The 18,995-nt window shown below is 37.7% G+C and overlaps 1 protein-coding gene across 5 annotated transcripts in view; it reads left to right on the forward strand.

Annotated features, from left to right (window-relative positions):
* Positions 1 to 18,995, forward strand: part of MPP7 (MAGUK p55 scaffold protein 7) — a 146,456-nt gene that overhangs the window by 9,864 nt on the left and 117,597 nt on the right. The window lies entirely within an intron of this gene.

The following is an 18,995-nucleotide window of genomic DNA, read 5'->3' on the forward strand; positions in this document are numbered from 1 at the left end:
TTACAAGAAATTCTTTCATGATGTATGTGTTTAAGTACAATACAGTCCTCACTGCAAGAAGACTGAATGTGTGTGGGTATATGTGTGCATCTGCAGCTGTTACCAAGGGAGACACTTGACCTTGAGTTTCAGATGATTGTTGCATCAAGCCTCTCTCCCTAGTGAGTCTTCCCCACCTTCCTCGTCAGTGAAACCTTTCTCAGGCCAGGCAAAAAAGCAGAGAGTGATGCGGTGCAGAAAGGAAAATGTCAGATGCTTGCCATTCTTTTAGCAGAATCAGCCCATTTCAGGAGAATTTTTTTCTGAACTTGTGCTAGAAGGGAACAGAGAAGTAGTCCTGGAAATAGTAAAGCTAAAGGAAAAGCTCAGCTAATCCACTGGATCATACAGGAATCTTGTAGCAAAGGATGGATGGCAAAAACTTTAAATAAAGGCCTATTTCCAAAGGGTCAAGGGATGAGCTGTTTGGATCACCAGGTATGGAAATGGCTTCAGCCCTGACATGAATTGATGTAGTAGTACCACAGCCTAGGTCAGTGGTTCCCAATCAGTAAGTTGCATTGTCATGGGGCACAGTGTTTGTTCTCTGTACCCTTTTCTTTGTTAGACAATGCTGAAGAGAGAACAAACAGTATTGTCAGGCTGGCTTGGACTTCTCTTTGTAGTAGTTCCTTAAGTGGTGCTGGGATGTTTCCTCCATGTAGCTAAACTGGGCTGTGTTCTGGCAGTCAACGTGAGGCAGATTTCTTTCTCTGTTGCTGATGTCTTATCAGAGAGTTCTTGATCTGACCTATTTTCATGGGAGTCTTTGGCTTGTGACTTGGCATGGGATTTAACATCTCCCAGAATTACCTATGTGGTTTTATAAACTTGGAATTAAATACAAATGAAGAAAGAAGAACCTTGCCAATAAAACCTGCAAGGTTTTGTGACTGTCAGCCTGAGGCCTAGCATAAACAACTATTCCAGAGATGCCCTAGTCATAGTTCCAATACAGTATTTCAGAAAGTATTGTTTCAAAATAATATACTAAAAAATGGCTGTGCTGCTTGGGACACAGCATTCCTTTTCTGTCATTGCAGTGACAGCAAAATAATTCAGGCTGCTTGTAAACTGACCAGGGGTGAGTGTAGAGAGTAACCAGAATATCTGGGAGGGAATTCTGTAAATCGTTTGTGGGTGCAGTCTGGAAGAAGCAGAAGACACAAAGCAAGAGTATTTTGAAATGGGTGCAGTTCTTGGCATCTGCACATTTTTTGAATGCTCTAAGTTAGTTTTGTATAGACAGCTTTTCCTTTTGTGTGCTTACAGTGTTTCTCAAGAGTTCAGTTTCCTCTTTTAATGCTTATCTTAAGGGAAAGACCTTTTGTGATACAAAATATTCTCAGTAACTTTTTTCACTTTATAGGTAAGCTTCTGCAAAAATGAATTATACTTCAATAATTTGTGTACTTACAATTTTGTAAAATTTAGAGAAATGAAAACCAGTTCGAGTAGATTTCATCTTCCAGTTTATTTACTTTTGTATCAGACTGCTGAATGTCAAAATTTGTCAGAGGCCCTATATATGATATAGTTATAGTTTTGTATCTTGCTATCTAAGACTATGGTAAAAAAATCAAAATGATCTACAAACAGTTAACTGCAATTTATCTTAGCAATATCCAATATATCCCTTTCTATATGTGATGGAGAGAAATGCAGCTAAAGTTGAGATGAGTATGCTACTTTGTGGTACAAGGGAGATCAGGTGGTGCATTATGAGGAGGCTGCATAAAGGCCAAGAAGCAGAGATCTCTTTGGTACTTCCAGATGAAAAATGATCAAAGACTTGACGTGGAGTTGCAGTGAAGATGTGAAAGTGGTCATTTGAGCTTGGCATGTGCTGCTAAGGACCAGCTTGCTGAGGTTAGTAGGGTAGGTCAAGTAAAATGTGTCTGTTTACTCTCAGCAGGGCTAATGGGAAGTCTTTTGTGATATCTTGCAGCACACCTTTTTTCAAACCTGTCTGAATTATGCAGTCATATGCCCAGAATATCCTGTGAATCAGATCTGTGGGCTGTCATAGTGAATTAAGAATGTATGCTGTTTGGATGACAGGGTTAAAAAGCACTGGTATTCTGTTATAAGCAGATGAACTAAAATAGAAGGAAAATGCTGTGGTGTGATATAAACAAACTGAAAATGGACTGTAGTGCTGCCTTGCAGCTAGCATGCTCTGTGCTTTGCTAAGAGAATAAAGCTAAGTAAAATACAGATTGAGATTAATTTACAGAAACTGTATGGCTCAGACACAAGTTTTATTATTGTTCTGAAAAACTTTCCATGGGTTTAACCACAAGGGTTTTGTAAGGAATAGAGACGTATCTCTGGATGTAAAGCAAGTTGAAAGGCTGGTATGCCTGAAAGACTGTCTGCTCTTTCAAGTTATAAAGTCTAATAGAATGTGTTATTTCTGTGACTGTTCATGTCTAACCAATTCTCTTACACCCTCATCATTGCTGTAGTTTTTCTGTTTAAGGAGGGCAGAAGTGGTGATTTGAACCTTTAACAGCAAAGCCATTTCTGGCTCCTCCTGATGAAGACAGTAAGGGTTGGAGCAAATCAAGGGCCCATTGAACACACTGGATGTCATTTGTTTGGGGTAAGGTGATCTGCTGTGTGTGTGCAGAATGCTCGGGGTGCAGATCATAGGAGAACCTGGTTGCATGGAGACAAATAACCTGAGCTCTTTCAGATCTGTGAGTACTGCATGAGAGGTGTGCTTTCTGCAGAGGCAGCATGAAATTATGAGAAATGAGGTTATGGGTCTAAGATATTTATGAAACTATACTCTGTGAAGTTTATTCTTGGCAAAGTTTGTCCTGCTGTGATATTAATATATCTGGCTTTGCTTTCTGTGCTGTAATTATTCTGGGGTATTGCCTGACAGATGGTTATATCTTAGGGTTGTATCAGAATGATGTTATTTGCTTGACAGGTATTGTTCTCTTAGGAACGTGGGACAGGAAAGGACCTGCCTATTCATCAAGTTTATTTTCATGCTCTTGTAGGCTTTATGTCATACAGACATGGCCATATGGAGCTCTGTCTTAAAAGCAGCTGAGCCTCTTCCCCTCACTGTTTTAATTAGAAGCCTCTTCTAGTGCTAAATTCCTCAACATGATGAAGCTGCTTAGATTGTTCAACCTAAATTTATTCATCATCAGTTGGTAACAATCTTGTGCCAAGATTGTCCTTTTATTTTAAATAGGTTTTTCTTAGTATTTTACAATTATTTCAGTGTTTTTATACATAGCCCTTGCTTTTCTGCTCAGCTTTATTTTTGTTAGGCTAAGGCCAAGTCCTTGCAGCCTCCCTCAGTTCTGTTGAAAGTAGAGCAAAATGAAGGAATGGGTAGTTGGAGACTTTTCAAGTCTCACCTAGCAGGTTTTTCCAGTTCTCTGAGAAGGGCGTGTCTTATTCTTTGTACTCTTGTTGATAAATGAAGTGAATAGGAGCTTCCTTGTTATTGCATTGCACCAACAGAACCACAGACAGAAAATTTTGTATTTTAAACGCTCTGAAAATTGTCTTCAAGTAGCAAGATTGTTCAAACAGTAGGGACTCGTGGTATATCCTCTCATTTAGGAATAGAGACAATCCTATCAAAGGGGTGTTGAAAGGCAGGCAGATGTTTGATTGCTTCAAGTGCGTGAGTTCCATTTTGTGTTTTTTGTGTTTTTCCTTAGGCTGTTAAATGTTCAGATCAGTATTCTGTGGCTGATCTGTGCACAAATTCTTTGTGCATTTTTAATGACTTACTGCTAAAATGTGTGATCAAAGATAAATCAGACTGATTACAAAGGAATCAAAAACTGGAATTATATTTAAATATTTTTCTGACTAATATTTATAGACATGTGCTACTTGTAAGGCTCTCAGTAAATCAGTGTTCTCTCTAGACATTTATATTTGAAATACATTAATGGAAGATGTAAAAGGCAGATAAACTTTTCAGAATTTCGCAACAGAATTTTAAGAAAAAAAATTTTAAAAAGGCTTCAGTAGGAAGACTTGACCTAATTTCTTCCCATTTAAAATCCTAAAGGCTGTTGTCTTGGAAAAAATAAAGCAAATACTGTTTAAAATGCAGTGGATGGTTTTATGTCCTAGGTTTTGACAAAGAACATAAGCTTTGTAATGTTCAACACTGCAGCTCATAACATTCAGGCTCCTGGCTAAGAAAGTATGGAGGCATCATATGATGATGATGTTCTGATTTCCTGATTAGAATTTAAATGTGTAATGTGGAGCACTGGTACAGTGAAGCTGGTTGGTAGGAAACCAGGGTATACCTTAGACATACATATGACCCTTACATTTATCAGAAAATAAATCCCATACCCCTTTCTGCAGTTTTCTCTTGGGAAGATGCTTTTGGTATCTATCTTTTATGTAGTGGGCTAGCAGTTAATTAGCTGATGAGTCCAAGAAACAGGAGGCCTTGTTCCTGGGTCCTTCTCAGCCTGGGGGATTTCAAGTCCACATTTTTCTCCTCCCAGAGAGCTGTGAGTGGTGGTTCATGCCTAGCAAGGGGATCCAATCCCCAGACTGCAGATCCACACTTCATGTCCACTGTCCGGAGCCCATCAAGGTGCATTTCTGACTGCGTTGTAGAATCATGGAATTGTCAAGAGACCTCTGTGATCACTGAGTGCAGCCATTAACCCAGCACCACTGTGCTTTGCTCAGAACAGTGTCCCCAGGTGCCACTGTCACCTTCCCCTCAGGGAGGATACGGCAGTCCAGTGCACAGGGTCCTGCAGGCTGATGGGTCAGGTGTGTTCTCGTGAAACACAGATTCAATTCTTCTTGCTTTTCCAGGAAAGCAAATTCTGCAACTGGAGAGCAGGAGAATTAACATCCAATCAATCTGGTTTTATTCTAATTTAATATTTTTAACACTTGTTTGAATACTGTTTTCTGCTTAATATTTGACCAGAAAACTTTTTAACAACTTGATTCCATTTCCAACTGTAATAAGGAAATGGAATAGTAATGGCCATCACTGATTATATCACTTCTGGGCATGAAATTTGAGTTATTTCAATTTATGGGGTTTTTTTTGTTTGGTTTTTTTTTTTTTTTTTTGGTTTTGTTTTTTTTTTTTTTTTTTTTGTTTTTTGGGTTTTTTGTTTTTTTGTTGTTGTTTTTTTGTTTTTTGTTTTATTTTTAAGAAAAAACCCCTCATGTATGTATCTTTTTTTTCAAAGTCAGAAATTGTGCTTTTGAATCCTGATACAGGAAAAGAAACGGAATTTATAGCTGTTATAGTTTAAAATATATATTTTGTGTATTTGCAGGCTATACTGGAAAACCCAACTCTGAATTTACTTGCTGAGCTAAATAATTTCTTTTTTGTTCCTAAGTGGTGACATAACACATCTACAAAAAAAAATCCTACTCTGCTCAGTTAAAGAAGGCAAGATTATAGTGAACGGGAGACCTAAGAAGAGGGTAACCTAGCTGTGAAACTTACTGTTAAAATGAAAAATAATTCAAAATTTTTTCTTTGCATTTTTCTATGTTGTTTTGGTTTCCTATGTGATAACTCTCAGAGGTTAGGCTTCTACCTGGGCAAAGTTGTAATAGAATGAAATTTAGTCAGTTTTGGCTCTTAAGGCATTCCTTAGCTTGGAAGTGAAAAAAGAATGGGAAGAACTTTCCTCAATGAAAAAAATTAAAATAATTGTGCTAACTGTTGATTTTTAGCTCCAACCTGCTAAATCTTCTGTGTTTCTCAGTGTGAGACAATGGTTTCCTTCATGCATGAGTGACTTCTTTAAAAATACAATTCCTGGATGCTATGAAGCGGAATTCATTAAAAAATGGTTGAACACTGGTATGATTGCACACTTGTGGGGATGGCTGTAAAGCAGAAGGAAACAATGTGTGCCCAGACAGCCATTATGGGATTGGTTTTTGTGTCCTGTATTGTGTGGAATATGAAGAAAGGGCAGTCTGTGCTTCTGATCTGCAAGACATCTTCCCTCAAGTGGTTTAGCTTTCCTAGCTGGCACAGCTCACAGCAAGGAGCACATGTGCAGTGTCTGAGATACCTCAACACGGCAGCTTCTGCCAAATTTCACTCATGTTTCCAAATGTAATATTATGCTTATGTCCTATCCTGACTCTGGCGCTGAATTAAAACAGCACCTGTTAATATTAAGAATAAATGAAGTTACTGTAATGTTGAGGATAAAGAGGTTTTGGTGAAAGAAAATTGGATGTGAGATTTAGATTTCCTGCCTTATTAAATATTTCAAGTGGTGGTGTTCTACTTCAGTTTTCTTTAGAAGTCAGAAAGCAGTATTACAATGGTAGCACACACCTTTTTACTTAAATCTTCTTTCATGAGCTGGTATTTGCTGTTATTCAGTTTAAATACTTTTAAGGGATAAAGAGAAACACTCTGGAACATCATTTTTGTTTTTGAGATAAGTGGTTTTTTTTGGAAGCTTGTTATTCCTCTGCATGTTGTCTGGTTCTCATTTGCATTTAAATCAGCGTGAGCAGAGTTGTGTAGCTCACTGGTGTTCCTCTTCAGTCTGACAGCTGAAGAACAGCAGGTGTAAGTTATGAACATTAGGCTAAGGCTTGCATTGTGCAGCCAGCAAGCATTTGTTCTGGCTGGAGCAGAAAGTTAAAACACAGATTTCTTTCTGCTTCAACCAGTGAACATTGCTGGGTTTTCTGGGTTCAGTGCTGCTTTTGGGTTGTGCTGAAATTGCTAAAAGCAGTGAGCACCTGCACTGTGGATGTTACTGCTGTGGATAAAGAAGGGTAATGCTACTGATGCACAGTTGTTTTTCTAATACCATAGCTGTCTTTCGGGATACTGTCTCAAAATAATTTGTTTTCTTTAAGACTGAAGAATATATTGCAAAAAACATCTGTACTCTATAACTGAATTTCTCTTAAGAGTGGTAGATAAAGGATCATGATGATCTAAGCACTGTTCTGTTTCTAGTGGGAAGAAAGAAGTGGGGGCAAGAAGATGATAGTACCTTTAAAGAGAATCCTTTCTGTTGCTGCTCAGAATGAACATTGTGTGGCTCCTTGGATGGGAAAGCAGGAGAGCTGATTGTCAAGGACCAAGGGATCCAACAGGATCTTAAAGAAATTGGGCAGTGTCTACCTTGCACTGAGAAATGTGATTAACATGTTAGATTCTCCAAAAGACTAATTGTGGAGGAAGTTGTCTGGGGAGAGCTGGTTGTGCTCCTTGGTATATGACAGTTCAATACTTTCATCTCCTAATATCCATAATGAAAATCACTGAAAAAAAAAAAACAACTATAAGAAAAGGAGCAGGAGAACTAGTGATTTTAGTTGAAGAACACTGTTTTAGAAATTCTTGTGAATGTGCATTGCTTTCAGTGGAATTAATGGAATAGAAAAAAACCTGCCTTCCAAGTTTTATGTGATGATAGAAGTACCTTTCTTGTCTTCTTGGAAAACCAGGCTTAGTTCAGTTTGATATATACTTGTGCCTGGGTGTGTCTTGTTCAAATGTCAGTCCTAACTTAGAAGCTACAGAGGCATCCTCCTCAATAAATCATTACTTGAAGGCAACACGCGCTAGGATTTTTTTTTTTTAAATTGAAGTGGATATTTTTGGATAGATACTATTTTAAGATTATTTTAATGGAAGGGCTTCCTCTTCCTATTTTTTCAGTTGCTCACTCACTGGTGACAATAGGAGATGAAAGCTTTGCAGTAGTTGATCTGTTGGGGTACAGAAAAATAAGGCAATGAATTGTAGTTTGTTTAGAGGGAAGTAAGACCCCTTTTTTTTTATTTACCATGTTGTTAAGCTCAATAAAAAGCTAAAAAACAGTATTAGTAATAATAATATTAATAATTATATTTTTGTGCACAAACCTAGGTTTAGTTTAGAAAGGCTAAATTATGTGTGTGTTGTTTTCCTGGATCATCACTAGCAGTTTCACTTTTTTATGCATTTGGGATGCAGATTGCACAATCATTTGTTCAAGACTGGATTTGATACATTGCCACATTAATATTAATTATTCTGACATAGTGTCACTAGTTAAAACTGCAGTTGTGTCAATTACAAAAATATAAATTTCTCGTTGCTTTCAATGTCTGAATATATACTATGAAATTTTTAAAAATAGTGTTAAAATTGCACTGGAAAGTATTTTGTTAGTATTATTTCTGGTTTTCAAGTAAATAATTGGAAACACTTAACTTGTAATATTAAAAAAATTGCATTCTTGAATAATACTATTCATAACATAATGTCATTACCATTTCTAAAATTCCTTTTATGTCCTTTAATGATTTTCTGTGAATGATACCATTGTTCTGTCATTAACTTGAGCTCATAAACAGGAAAATATTTTACAAATTCAGCATTATGTCAAGGCTATATTTAAGTCTTAGTCATTTCAAATCCTGTAGTACTATCTTTAGGATATATTCTTTCTTATGGAGTAATACGGCATAATCTCTTTTGTCAATTGCTGCAGTGTATTCTGTGTTCTTGTAATACTCAGGATCTGGTCATGCTGCTCTCTGAAACAATTCTGCTGCAAAGAATTTCCAAGGCTGTTGATTGTATCTTGTCATTCTTTTGTTTTTATTCTGCAGAATCTCTCTGTCTAGGTGAGTTCTATACCCGGTACCAGACCTCCCTTCAAAAGTCCTTCCTTGCCTGCTCCTGTCCTGCTTGTCATTAAGTCGCCAGTAATCTGCTGATACATAGGGGTCCACCTCCAGTCAGCCCTTAGTGACGCCCTTCAAATCTTCCTGAGAGCTCCTTGAAGGTTTCTCTCACAGAGTATCCCAAACCAGGGTGCATTTTGACTCCAGCTTGGTGGAGAACTGTTTTGTGCAGCGGGGTGGATCTCTGGTGCGTGCAGCAGTCCCTCAGTCAGGGCGCGGCGCTGGCTGGTGTGTTCTGACTGCTCACAGCGTGCAGGTGCTTTGGATTCCATGTAACCCTGCACTGTCACTTGCAGACATACCTTAGTTTCATAGCTGCAGTTAAAACTCCTCGCTTTTTACAGGGTGGTAGCCTTGAATTCGATCTTAGTCACAAGTAAAATTCTGAAGGAGCCCTCTTGAAACTTGTCGACCAAGTACACAGTGCTTCCAACCTAAATCTATTGTACTGGGATCTAAAGTCACAAGCTGCAGTTTTGGTTACAGATGCTAAGGACTTAGGTGCCTGAATGTTTTCTTACATAGAACATACTTTAGCAGTACAAACAACTTCCAAATTGAAATTAAATTGGTGGTTTTCAAGTGGGCGGGTTGATCAGGTGTAGAGAAAATAAGCGAAGACATGATTGTACTAGACACTATGATTATATAAGGCCCAAGAAACAAAACAAAAACCAAACACAGGAATATTTTACAGTAAAATAAAAATATCAGATTCCTACTTTTTTTAGTGGGTATAAACTTCTACCAATTTATACAGGAACTGGTCAATGTAACATAGGTAAGTGTGTAGGACAGATGAAAGAAGATGCATCTAGAGAAAGGCAGAAATAGTCATGTTTCTGTCTCTGTTAATAAATACGCAAAGACAAGACATCCCAGTTCAAAACAGAATGAAAATGGATCCAAGTGCATGTGCAGACTTATTTTGTATCACGATGTCTGTATATTAATAGAATTCAGAGAAAAGAAGGCAAACTCATTTTGCTAATTTCAGTGAATAGACTTATTCAGCTTCCTACTGAGTAACTGCAGAAAGCATTTTTCATTTTAATGAGTATTCTGAATTCTTTATCTCTTGGTTTTCTCCATTTCCCATTGGAAATTTGCTGTCCTAAATGTGTTTCTTAGCACTTTTGTCCATATTGTATTTATGTCTAGATCAGTTAAGAAGTGACTGTAATGTGCAACTTATAATGATTAGCTTAAGGAGGTATTGAATTGAAGCACTTTGTTATGTGATGGAAAGTTGTGGTTTACTATGTGAACTTAGTGAAATCTGCTTTCCTATTTGGGAAAAGCATTATAGAAACATTATAGTAACATTATAGAAAGTGTCAGCTCTAGAGTTTTATGTTAAATAGATTTATGTGTGGCAGAACTTGGTTTGTTTCAAAATAAAACCTTCCTTGTTACGACATGAATAAAAATACTCTGGAGAGACAATTTCTGTAACAAATGATCTTGGCTGTTGCATTCTAGGGAGTTCACACACTCTTTACAGGTAAAGATCTTGCATTTCTTTTCCATATTCAACAGATGTGTCAGGGAAAACAGACATCTCTGCTTAAACATAATACTAAAATACTGGGGATTTATATGCTTATTTCATAGCTAATGACGGATTGTTAGAACCTGTGTGTTGTTATTCACATCACAGGTTTTCTGCTTGTGATCACTTTCTTATGTAGTTTGCAGTTCTGCACTTGGCACTGTGATGCCATCTCTCATCCTGCTGTAAATGGTTTTGTTTCACTTTTGTCTGGGATAAGCCCAGAAAAATTTGTTATATGCACATCTTAGGCTTTAAAAACTGTTTTCTTTTAACATACCTTACTATGAAAGCTTGTTTTGGAATTGCTCTATGAGGAAAGTGTCCACTTTTGAGCTTTGGATGACAGGAAAATGCTCAGCTTAAATTGAGAGACCGAGATAACTCTGCAGCAGGGTGGTGAGGCTGTGGATTCATTGTTTTTCCCTAATCAAGAAAGACAAAAGAGATGCAGCATTTTGTAATCAGAAGTAGAGCATGTGTCCCTGTTCCGTCACCCTCTGCAAGTCTCATGACAAGATGGGTGTTGAATTCTGTGACCCAGTTATTGTGTATGGGCAGGTTGGGCCCTGCCTCCTACATAACTTGCTGAAATGTTGAGATGTTTCTGAGTTTCTGTACAGACAGAATAGAAATTAAAAAATCTACAGCCTGTTTCCAAAATCCTGGGCAAAATTACTTCCCATGAAAATTTTGTAAATGCTTGAACATTTGCCTCTTTTCTAGGACTGAGGTAATTCTAAATCTTCTGGGATATTTAGCTACTATAATAAAAAGACAGGTAAAAAAAATTAAATGGCTTCTCCATTAAAAAAAAAGTAAAAATCCCTAATTTTGGTTTGAAACAGAGGTGCTTGAAGGAGGACATGAAAGATAATTATAAATACTGGGAGGAAATTAATAGGAAATTATTTATTCATGATTTTGAGAATTTGAGCCACTGAACACAATGCAAAAAATGCTTTACACTTGACATAAGTTATAGAACTTATTTTCACAACATATTGTGAAAAGTCAAAACAAAAAAATGGGTTCACCAAGGAGCTTTGCAAATCTGTCAGTATTACTGGTGGTAGTTAAGAGTCAGTCTGACCCAGATGGATGCTGTGCTGCTGATTGGTGGGGGAGGAAATAATTTTTATTATGTGTCATCATTATCACTTGTGTCATCTTCAGTGTGTAGTAGATACTCTGTGTGGCTCTCCTGAAGATAGGATTCTGTACTTCATGGACTGTCACTGTGGCTAAGTATTGAGTGGTTTGGGGTGTTTCCTTGGTTACTTTTTTCATCTCCTGTTCAAAGTTGGCTGTTGAGCAGAAAGGTGATGTCTTGCCTTTGCCAGCACTGGGGGAATGTGAATTGTTGGGCTTGGGTCACCAGGCTATCACTGACTTGCTTTCCGGTAGAGGACACAAAGCTGACTTTCCATCTGTGTGCACATTCTTCACAAGTGGATCAAAAAGCAGCAAAACAGAGACAGTGTAGTAGTGGCAGTGATTGCAGATGTATTATGGATTAGTGGAAACTGAAGTGACTGAAAGTGCTAGGTATTGATAATTTTATACTAAAATACAAGTCAGTTACTTTCCCAGGTGTTTTATTTTTCTAAACTTCCTTTTCCATAAAGTATCCCATCAAAGTGGTCACAGAATGATTGAGATCAAGCATTTCTCTGTGGAATGGAGTGGAAAAGTCTGTTATCCCTTGGTTCCAGTTTGTTCTGTAGGACTGAAAAGACAGTGTAGAGTGTGCAAGAGGGTGACAAGGTTTTGTTCAGCCTTTCTTCTGTACACACCACGTGATGGGAATCGAGACAGGTGATTCCCAGGCAAGACCAGTAATTGTGGTTTTATTAGCTGCAGTTCAGACTTGATGATGGCTAATGAGTGACTAAAGAGACAGCATGGGTGTCTTAGACTCACTGAAATAATATTTTAAGTATTGTTTTAGAAACTTTAATTCTTACAGACCAATTACAGCACCACTGATTTGTGACAAATGAACTTGACCTCTGAATGACAGCTGAGTCTCTCTACACAACTAAAATCGACATAGATGAGAACATTTAGAAAGTGGAGAGAAGTCTGGTGGGGTCATTAGGTGAGGTGTACCTCTGTCACTTGTGATCCTTCTGTCAACTGCTAAAGTTAGTTTGTTTTTTCAGGTCTGAATTACCTGAAATACAGAAGATTGGGACAGCTGCTTCTAAGGTACTAAGGAAAGTTACAGCCCTCAGAATACTGGAATATGCCTGTGTTAAAGACAAGTTGAGCAAAGGAGTGTTTTAATGCCTGGCATAGCAGTGAGAAGGAAAAAGGGAGACTTCTTTTCAATAATTAATGTCTGTATCTGTTTTATAAGGGTGATTGTTCAACATGTAAAATGTTTGGTTTTGAGTGTACTTCAGATTATCCTGTGATATAAACATTGTGTTGACAGGAAAATCTAGTTCTTTTTGAGTAGCCTGTCCTCAATGCAATGTAGGAGTCTTGTACTGCACCTGAATTCTGAACTTCCTGATTCAGCAGAAGGGTTGATGGCTTAGTGGGGAGATACTCAATTCATAAGGAAACAACCATCAGTTCTGTTTTCATTCTACTCTGTCTTCAAAATGAAATAAAAATGCAGTGGAACATATGAATGTGGTTGAATTTAGGAGTAAAAGACATACAGTGATTCTGCTCATACCAGGTATTTCTGGGAACTGGGAAGTGTTAGCATCTTTTTTTTGGGGGGGTGTGGGGTATGCGAAGTGTCAACATATTTGATCTTTTTCGCGATGTTTTTAGAGAATTATTTAAAATAGAAAAAATGTAATATAGAATTACTTTAAACAAGAACATGATACAATTATTTTAGAAATAGTTTGTCAGTAGATGTACAGATGTTTCTGGCCCATGTTTATGTAAAGTCTGATCCCATCTTTAGGATGTAAACTGATCTGTCTATTTGTGAAACTAGAAGCAATGCCTTTTATTTCTCCCGCAGTTAACTTTGAAAGCATTTGAAGAATGTGAATAATTTCACTCTACTCAGAGAGTATGACAATAGTTTTTTACTTAATATCAGCAATTGACTGGAAAACAAAGTGCTTTCATATACTTCTTTGAACCCAGGAGTGAACAAGTATGTTTCCTTCCTGTTTTGAGAATTCAGGCTTCCCCTCTTGGTATTAAAATATGGAAACTATAGCTTGAATGGAAACTCAGAACAGATCATGGTTTTGTCTCTCTATTACACTCTGATAATTAAAAAAATTAAGTATTTTTTGTTTAGATCATGTGAATTTGCTGAACACAAGAAGACATTTTGATCCCTAGAAGGTGCATGATAGGGTATTCCAAAGGTACTTATAACCAGGGGACTTCTTAGTTTTACTTCTTTGAAGTTTCTGTTGCAAATTCCAATCCTGTGATGGGAATGGGGACTGTGATAGGATTCCCTGGGGACCCTCTGCTTCTCTGTTTGGTACATGGTTCCATCTGGTGAATTCAAGAGATTTTGAAATAATAGCATATAAAGTACATTCAGTTTCTTAATATTTTCCTGCACAGTGTTTTTTTCGATGTGTAAATCCAGTGTTGCTCCCTCAGGTCATCATTAACTTGTTTGTGTATTTGAATTAACTAGCTTGGCAGCTGCCCAACACCTCCTGCCGATTAATAGGAGCAAGTTTCACCTTGTTTTTTTTGGTCCTTTCATGACTTTACATGTGACATTCTTTCTGCTGATTGTCTGTAACTAGTTTTTTTCTGAGCTGGTATTTTAAAGAAGACATGGTTTCTTGAAAGTGAGGAGAACAAATAAGGTAGCACAGTATATTGTGCCTAAGCAAACATTGATATAGATCTCCCTCTTCCTTTGGTGTTAGGTTGATGTCAGTCTTTTCTCCTGGAAATACAAGAAAAAAAATTGCCTTTTCTCATTCAGTTGGAAAGATTGTCCTTTCTAGTTCAAGTAGACCTGTGGAGACTAAAAGACTTATACTAAAGTTTTGGAATATCTGTGTATTGTTTAGGAGTGGGACGGGGAAATTTTGTCTTTTTATGTTTCAGATGATACTGTGTTTCATGTATTCTGCTGAGCTGGTTTTGCATCCATAGCCTGCCAAAAATATATGAGCTGAGAAGGCCCTTCAGGATATGCGGCAGAGCCGGTAGTGCCAGTTTTTGTGTGGTCCATGAGCTGTGCCCTCCTGCTGCTGTGTCTGTACCTGGTGCTAAATGATTGCTGCTGCTTACTGAGCACCAGCCACAAGGATTTGTGCAGGGTTTCAGAAAGCCCCAGTTTGTTCAGCTCCTGAGCCATGGAGTTGTTGATTGCTTGCCATGATAATATGGATTTTGTGTTAAAACTGATTTCTTAATCAGGGAAAGCTTTTTTTCACAACCAAATCTGAAAGAATATCACAAGAATAGTTGTCAGGTGCTCTAAAATGGAGCAGGTCTGAGATTTGCGCTTACAGCTTCATTGAGTTCATTTTGTATAAATGTTTTCTTGGTCCTATGTTTTCTTGGTCCTATGCAAGATGCTCTTTGGACAGATGGCTCAATCTCAGTTATTGTCTGAGTTGTAAGACTACAGTAAGGCTAGGTTATTGCAGCTATGGCAAAAGCTTGTGGGAAAGTGAAGCTCAGCAATTTTTATGGCATTAGAAACTGGAATGGAGAACTACATTGTGCTCCTGCCTCTGCAGCTAGGGTGTTCTAATGAGTTTAATCACATTTTAATTAGTGTTTCTAGGTAATTAAATTTTTTCAAGAGATGTTGCTAAATAGATACACTTGAGTTTGAGTTTCCAGCGTGTGTCTGCAAGCTGGCTTCCAGATATCCTCTCTGTCTGTCCCACAGAGGCTTGAGTTCATCCTAACTGTGGTGTTGTACATATAGGTGTTCATTAAACTGCCCTTAAATGCTAGATCATCTCAAAAAGGGCACTACAGATTAATCAGGCTCCTGACCTAAGGCCATCTGTGCCTTCTCTTTGAATCTGGGGATTAAGTACAATGATGCCCTCTTGCATATTTTGGAAATATGTGAAAACTGTAAAAGTACACTATAGTACAGAGAACTTTTATAAGTCAAATTGTTTTGTAATAACCAGATTTTGCAACAATTTGTTAGCGTTTACATGAAAATAAATATCTAGATTCATATTTGCCCTGAAACATCTTCACCTTTTCTTAAGACATTCATTCCTTTTAGTTAAAGGCACTTTTTCCTATCCATTGAAGATATACAATGTACTTCTGTACATTTTAATATTAGCAGTTGGATAGCTTAACATGAGTTTTCTTATTTTTTAACTTTTACTGATAAGAACAAAAGGCAACTTTTAATTTTTTTACATAATATTTTTGCTCTTAATTTCAGTGGAAGTAGCCAGTAAGTAATTTTTGAATTTCAAGCATAAAGAATGTAATAAATAGTTTTATATTTCAATTAAAATTCAGATGTGCATTCCTATGACAACACTTACTAGTAAATATGCATATGGCTTCATGAAAAAAATTAAATACTGGCCTCCATGATAATTTAGTGGAATACATCCAATTTGCCATCTTTTGAGAAGGTAGAACAAGCAGATCTTCCTGTCGTGCTTACTTTTTCATTTGTATACAGGAAAATGTAAAAAACACTCCTGTGTGGAAGTTCTACTTGGTCACTTGGATTTTAGGCTAGTTATTGCATTGAAGTAATTGAGTAATCTGACATTTAGGAAATATTCTCTGCATATGTAAAGAGGCTGTGATACTATCCAGGGTAATATGTGGTGGTGTTCACAGGGGTCCCAGGATGAGGGAAGAGATGAGAATCTTGACTCCATGTTTCAGAAGGCTGATTTATTATTTTATTATATATATTATATTAAAAGAAAATTATATATTAAAACTATACTAAAAGAATAGAAGAAAGGATTTCATCAGAAGGCTAACAAGGAATAGAAAAGAAAGAATGATAATAAAATCTTGTGACTGACCAGAGTCTGAGACAGCTGGACTGTGATTGGCCATTAATTAAAAACAACCACATGAGGCCAATCAAAGATGCACCTGTTGCATTCCACAGCAGCAGATAATTATTGTTTACCTTCATTTCTGAGGTCTCTCAGCTTCTCAGGAGAAAAAATCCTGGCAAAAGGATTTCTCATAAAATATGCCCATGACAGTAATACTTCAGAAAACTCTGTCCCTTGGAACCTATTTTAATATATTGTTTTGTTAGACTTTGAAATTTAGACAATTCTATTGGATGAATATTTCTATAGGTTCTTACCTTTTGTCACTTTGGGCCATGATTATGTACTTAAAATAACAGGAGTCTTTTTGAAATACACTTATCTTCAGATTTTTTTTGAAGTGAGAATTAACTTCTAATGTTTCAATAACTTTTAGTATATTGAGCAAGTAGTGTGTAAATGCAGAAGCAGCAAAAGGTCATCCTGTCTTCAGAGCTGCATGTGGCTGGTTTGCAGCAAATAAGGCCAGTACACAGGACAGTAAAGACAAGTCTAGTACTCGGTGAGCATGGATTGTCCATGCAGTGAGTGAGAGGGGCTGTATTTTGGGCAGTGTGAAGACAGAGAATTACTACTTACAACTGTAAAAGATGGACTTAGATGCAAGATACCTCAGGGTTAACACAGAACATAGGTTGTTTCAAGGTATACTTGTTAGGTTTTCATAGGAGGAGCCATCTTCCACTTCCAAGCTAGCTTTTATGGTGAGATTAGATATTGCAAGTGTCTTCAGCAAGGTTTGGAAGTAATGCTGATAGCAAATTCTTTGGTCATACTTGCTTGCAGTTTGTTTTCAAGGATTCTTTTACCTCTCAATCAGTGCCAGGGCAATTTTTTTCCCCATTAGCCTCATACTCTGCTCCTCCCCCTTGCACACATGAAGACTGTTTTGCAGATTGCCTTAAACCCACAGGCAAGGGTGGGTTTATTTGGGGCTGAAAGATAAGAACAGTGAAACATGCAGAACTGCTCGCTGCAGCCCGTCCTGCTGAGCCACTTCCAGAGGTGGCTGCTTGTGTACACAGGGTGGCTGCTCTCTGCTGGCTCTGCCACAAGAGGTGGTGCTTGGGCTGCTCCCCACTGGCGTCTGGCTTCAGGAATCAAGCTGACCAGCTGATACTGGTGGGTTGGAAAATTAATTAGGTCCCAAAAAGCAAAGGGAGAAGAGTGGTAGCTAAGGTGGCTAGCTCAAGCTCAACCAGTCTGCATCTGTATCCAGTGTAGAACAGCACATTTCCATACTTTTCATGGTCATGAAGAACTTACTGAGTGCCTCGTTGGTGTATTTTTTTTATTCAGAGTTCTCTACAGCTAGAGGCTTTGTTGTTTTTATAGGCTCTTCCCGCCCCCCCTTTTTTTAAGTTCCCCTTCATACAGCAGTAATTTATTTTTCAAATACTTATGCATTTGCACATCGGTAACTGTTCCACAAGCTCCTGTGACATTATTTGTAACTGATCTCTGACATACTGTAGATCTGATGGCTTTGGTATTAAAACTGAGAGTGTTACCACAGGGTGTTTGGTGAGACAGGTATTCTGCAAACCCTGTTGTTCCCTCTTCTTCCCTGTGACTCTGGGGAGTTTAGAGGCTGGGCATGCCCACTGTAGTTATTCTGTATTGTTCAAGATAGCAGAACAAAAGAGATTTTTTAAAAAATCACCTACCAGTGCTCTGATTTTGGCATTGCTTTCTAACCTAGAGGTTCTAGTTCTGATTATTTTTTCAGTAAGTTTGTAGTTCATGAGGGCATGAAGGGGTTTTGTGAGTGGCCAGAAGAGAAAGGAGCTTAGCAACCCTTATTCATCTTCTTTTGTGACAATATGTAAGATACGTATTCATCACAGAAGCACGTTCTACTGATTTTCAAAAATGCTGTAGTTCATTATTTACATGTACTTACTTGTATATTTTGTGTGATTAACTCTTGGGGTGGGGCTTGTTTGTTTTAAATTTGGTTATTATCATTAATCTGTTTGTTTCTGTTTACACTGTCTACTTGAAATAGTGTGATGTTGTACTTGGGGAAAAAATTATTTAGTAAGCTTCATTTGTATCTACAAGCTGTGAAATTATGAGTCTCTTATTTCTACTTGTTTTCACACTAGACAGCAGTGTGAAAAGAGTTTTCTTTCTTCTCTCTGCCACCTTACTGTCTCAGCTAGGAAGGGGCAGGGCAGAGGCAAGAATTGCAGAGGAGACTTTGGTGACCAGTGGAGCTGACCTTAAAGAAGCACAGCTTGGGCTTCATGAGTGTGTTGCATAACAACCTATTTAAAACAGAGTTATTTCAAAAGAAAATACTTTTTCTTTCTTCCCTTAATATGTGCTTGACATTTAAATGAAGTTTCCTTTTGAAAAATTAATTTGAATCTCCAAAGTTTTGGTCCATTTGCCTAACAATAAAGACAGCTGGATGGGTGTCATTGTTCTCTGTGTTCAGCTGTTTCTTCTATTGGGCTGTTGGATTCAAGAATTTAGGCCGCACTGAAAAACTCTTCCAGACAGCTTATGTGCCTCTGCACTTCCATTTCCTTGCCAGTCTGTTGCTGGCTATATTCCTTTCAGCTGAAAGGTGGTGGGTTTTTTTTGTTTCAGACTGGTGGGCTACATAATGATGAAATATCTTCTGGTATCCACTTAGTAATTTCTAGGGAATTAACTTCCAGGACCTAATGTCTGTTTAAGCC

Source organism: Melospiza melodia, chromosome 1, assembly GCF_035770615.1.
Source record: "Melospiza melodia melodia isolate bMelMel2 chromosome 1, bMelMel2.pri, whole genome shotgun sequence".
Classification (NCBI taxonomy): domain Eukaryota; kingdom Metazoa; phylum Chordata; class Aves; order Passeriformes; family Passerellidae; genus Melospiza; species Melospiza melodia.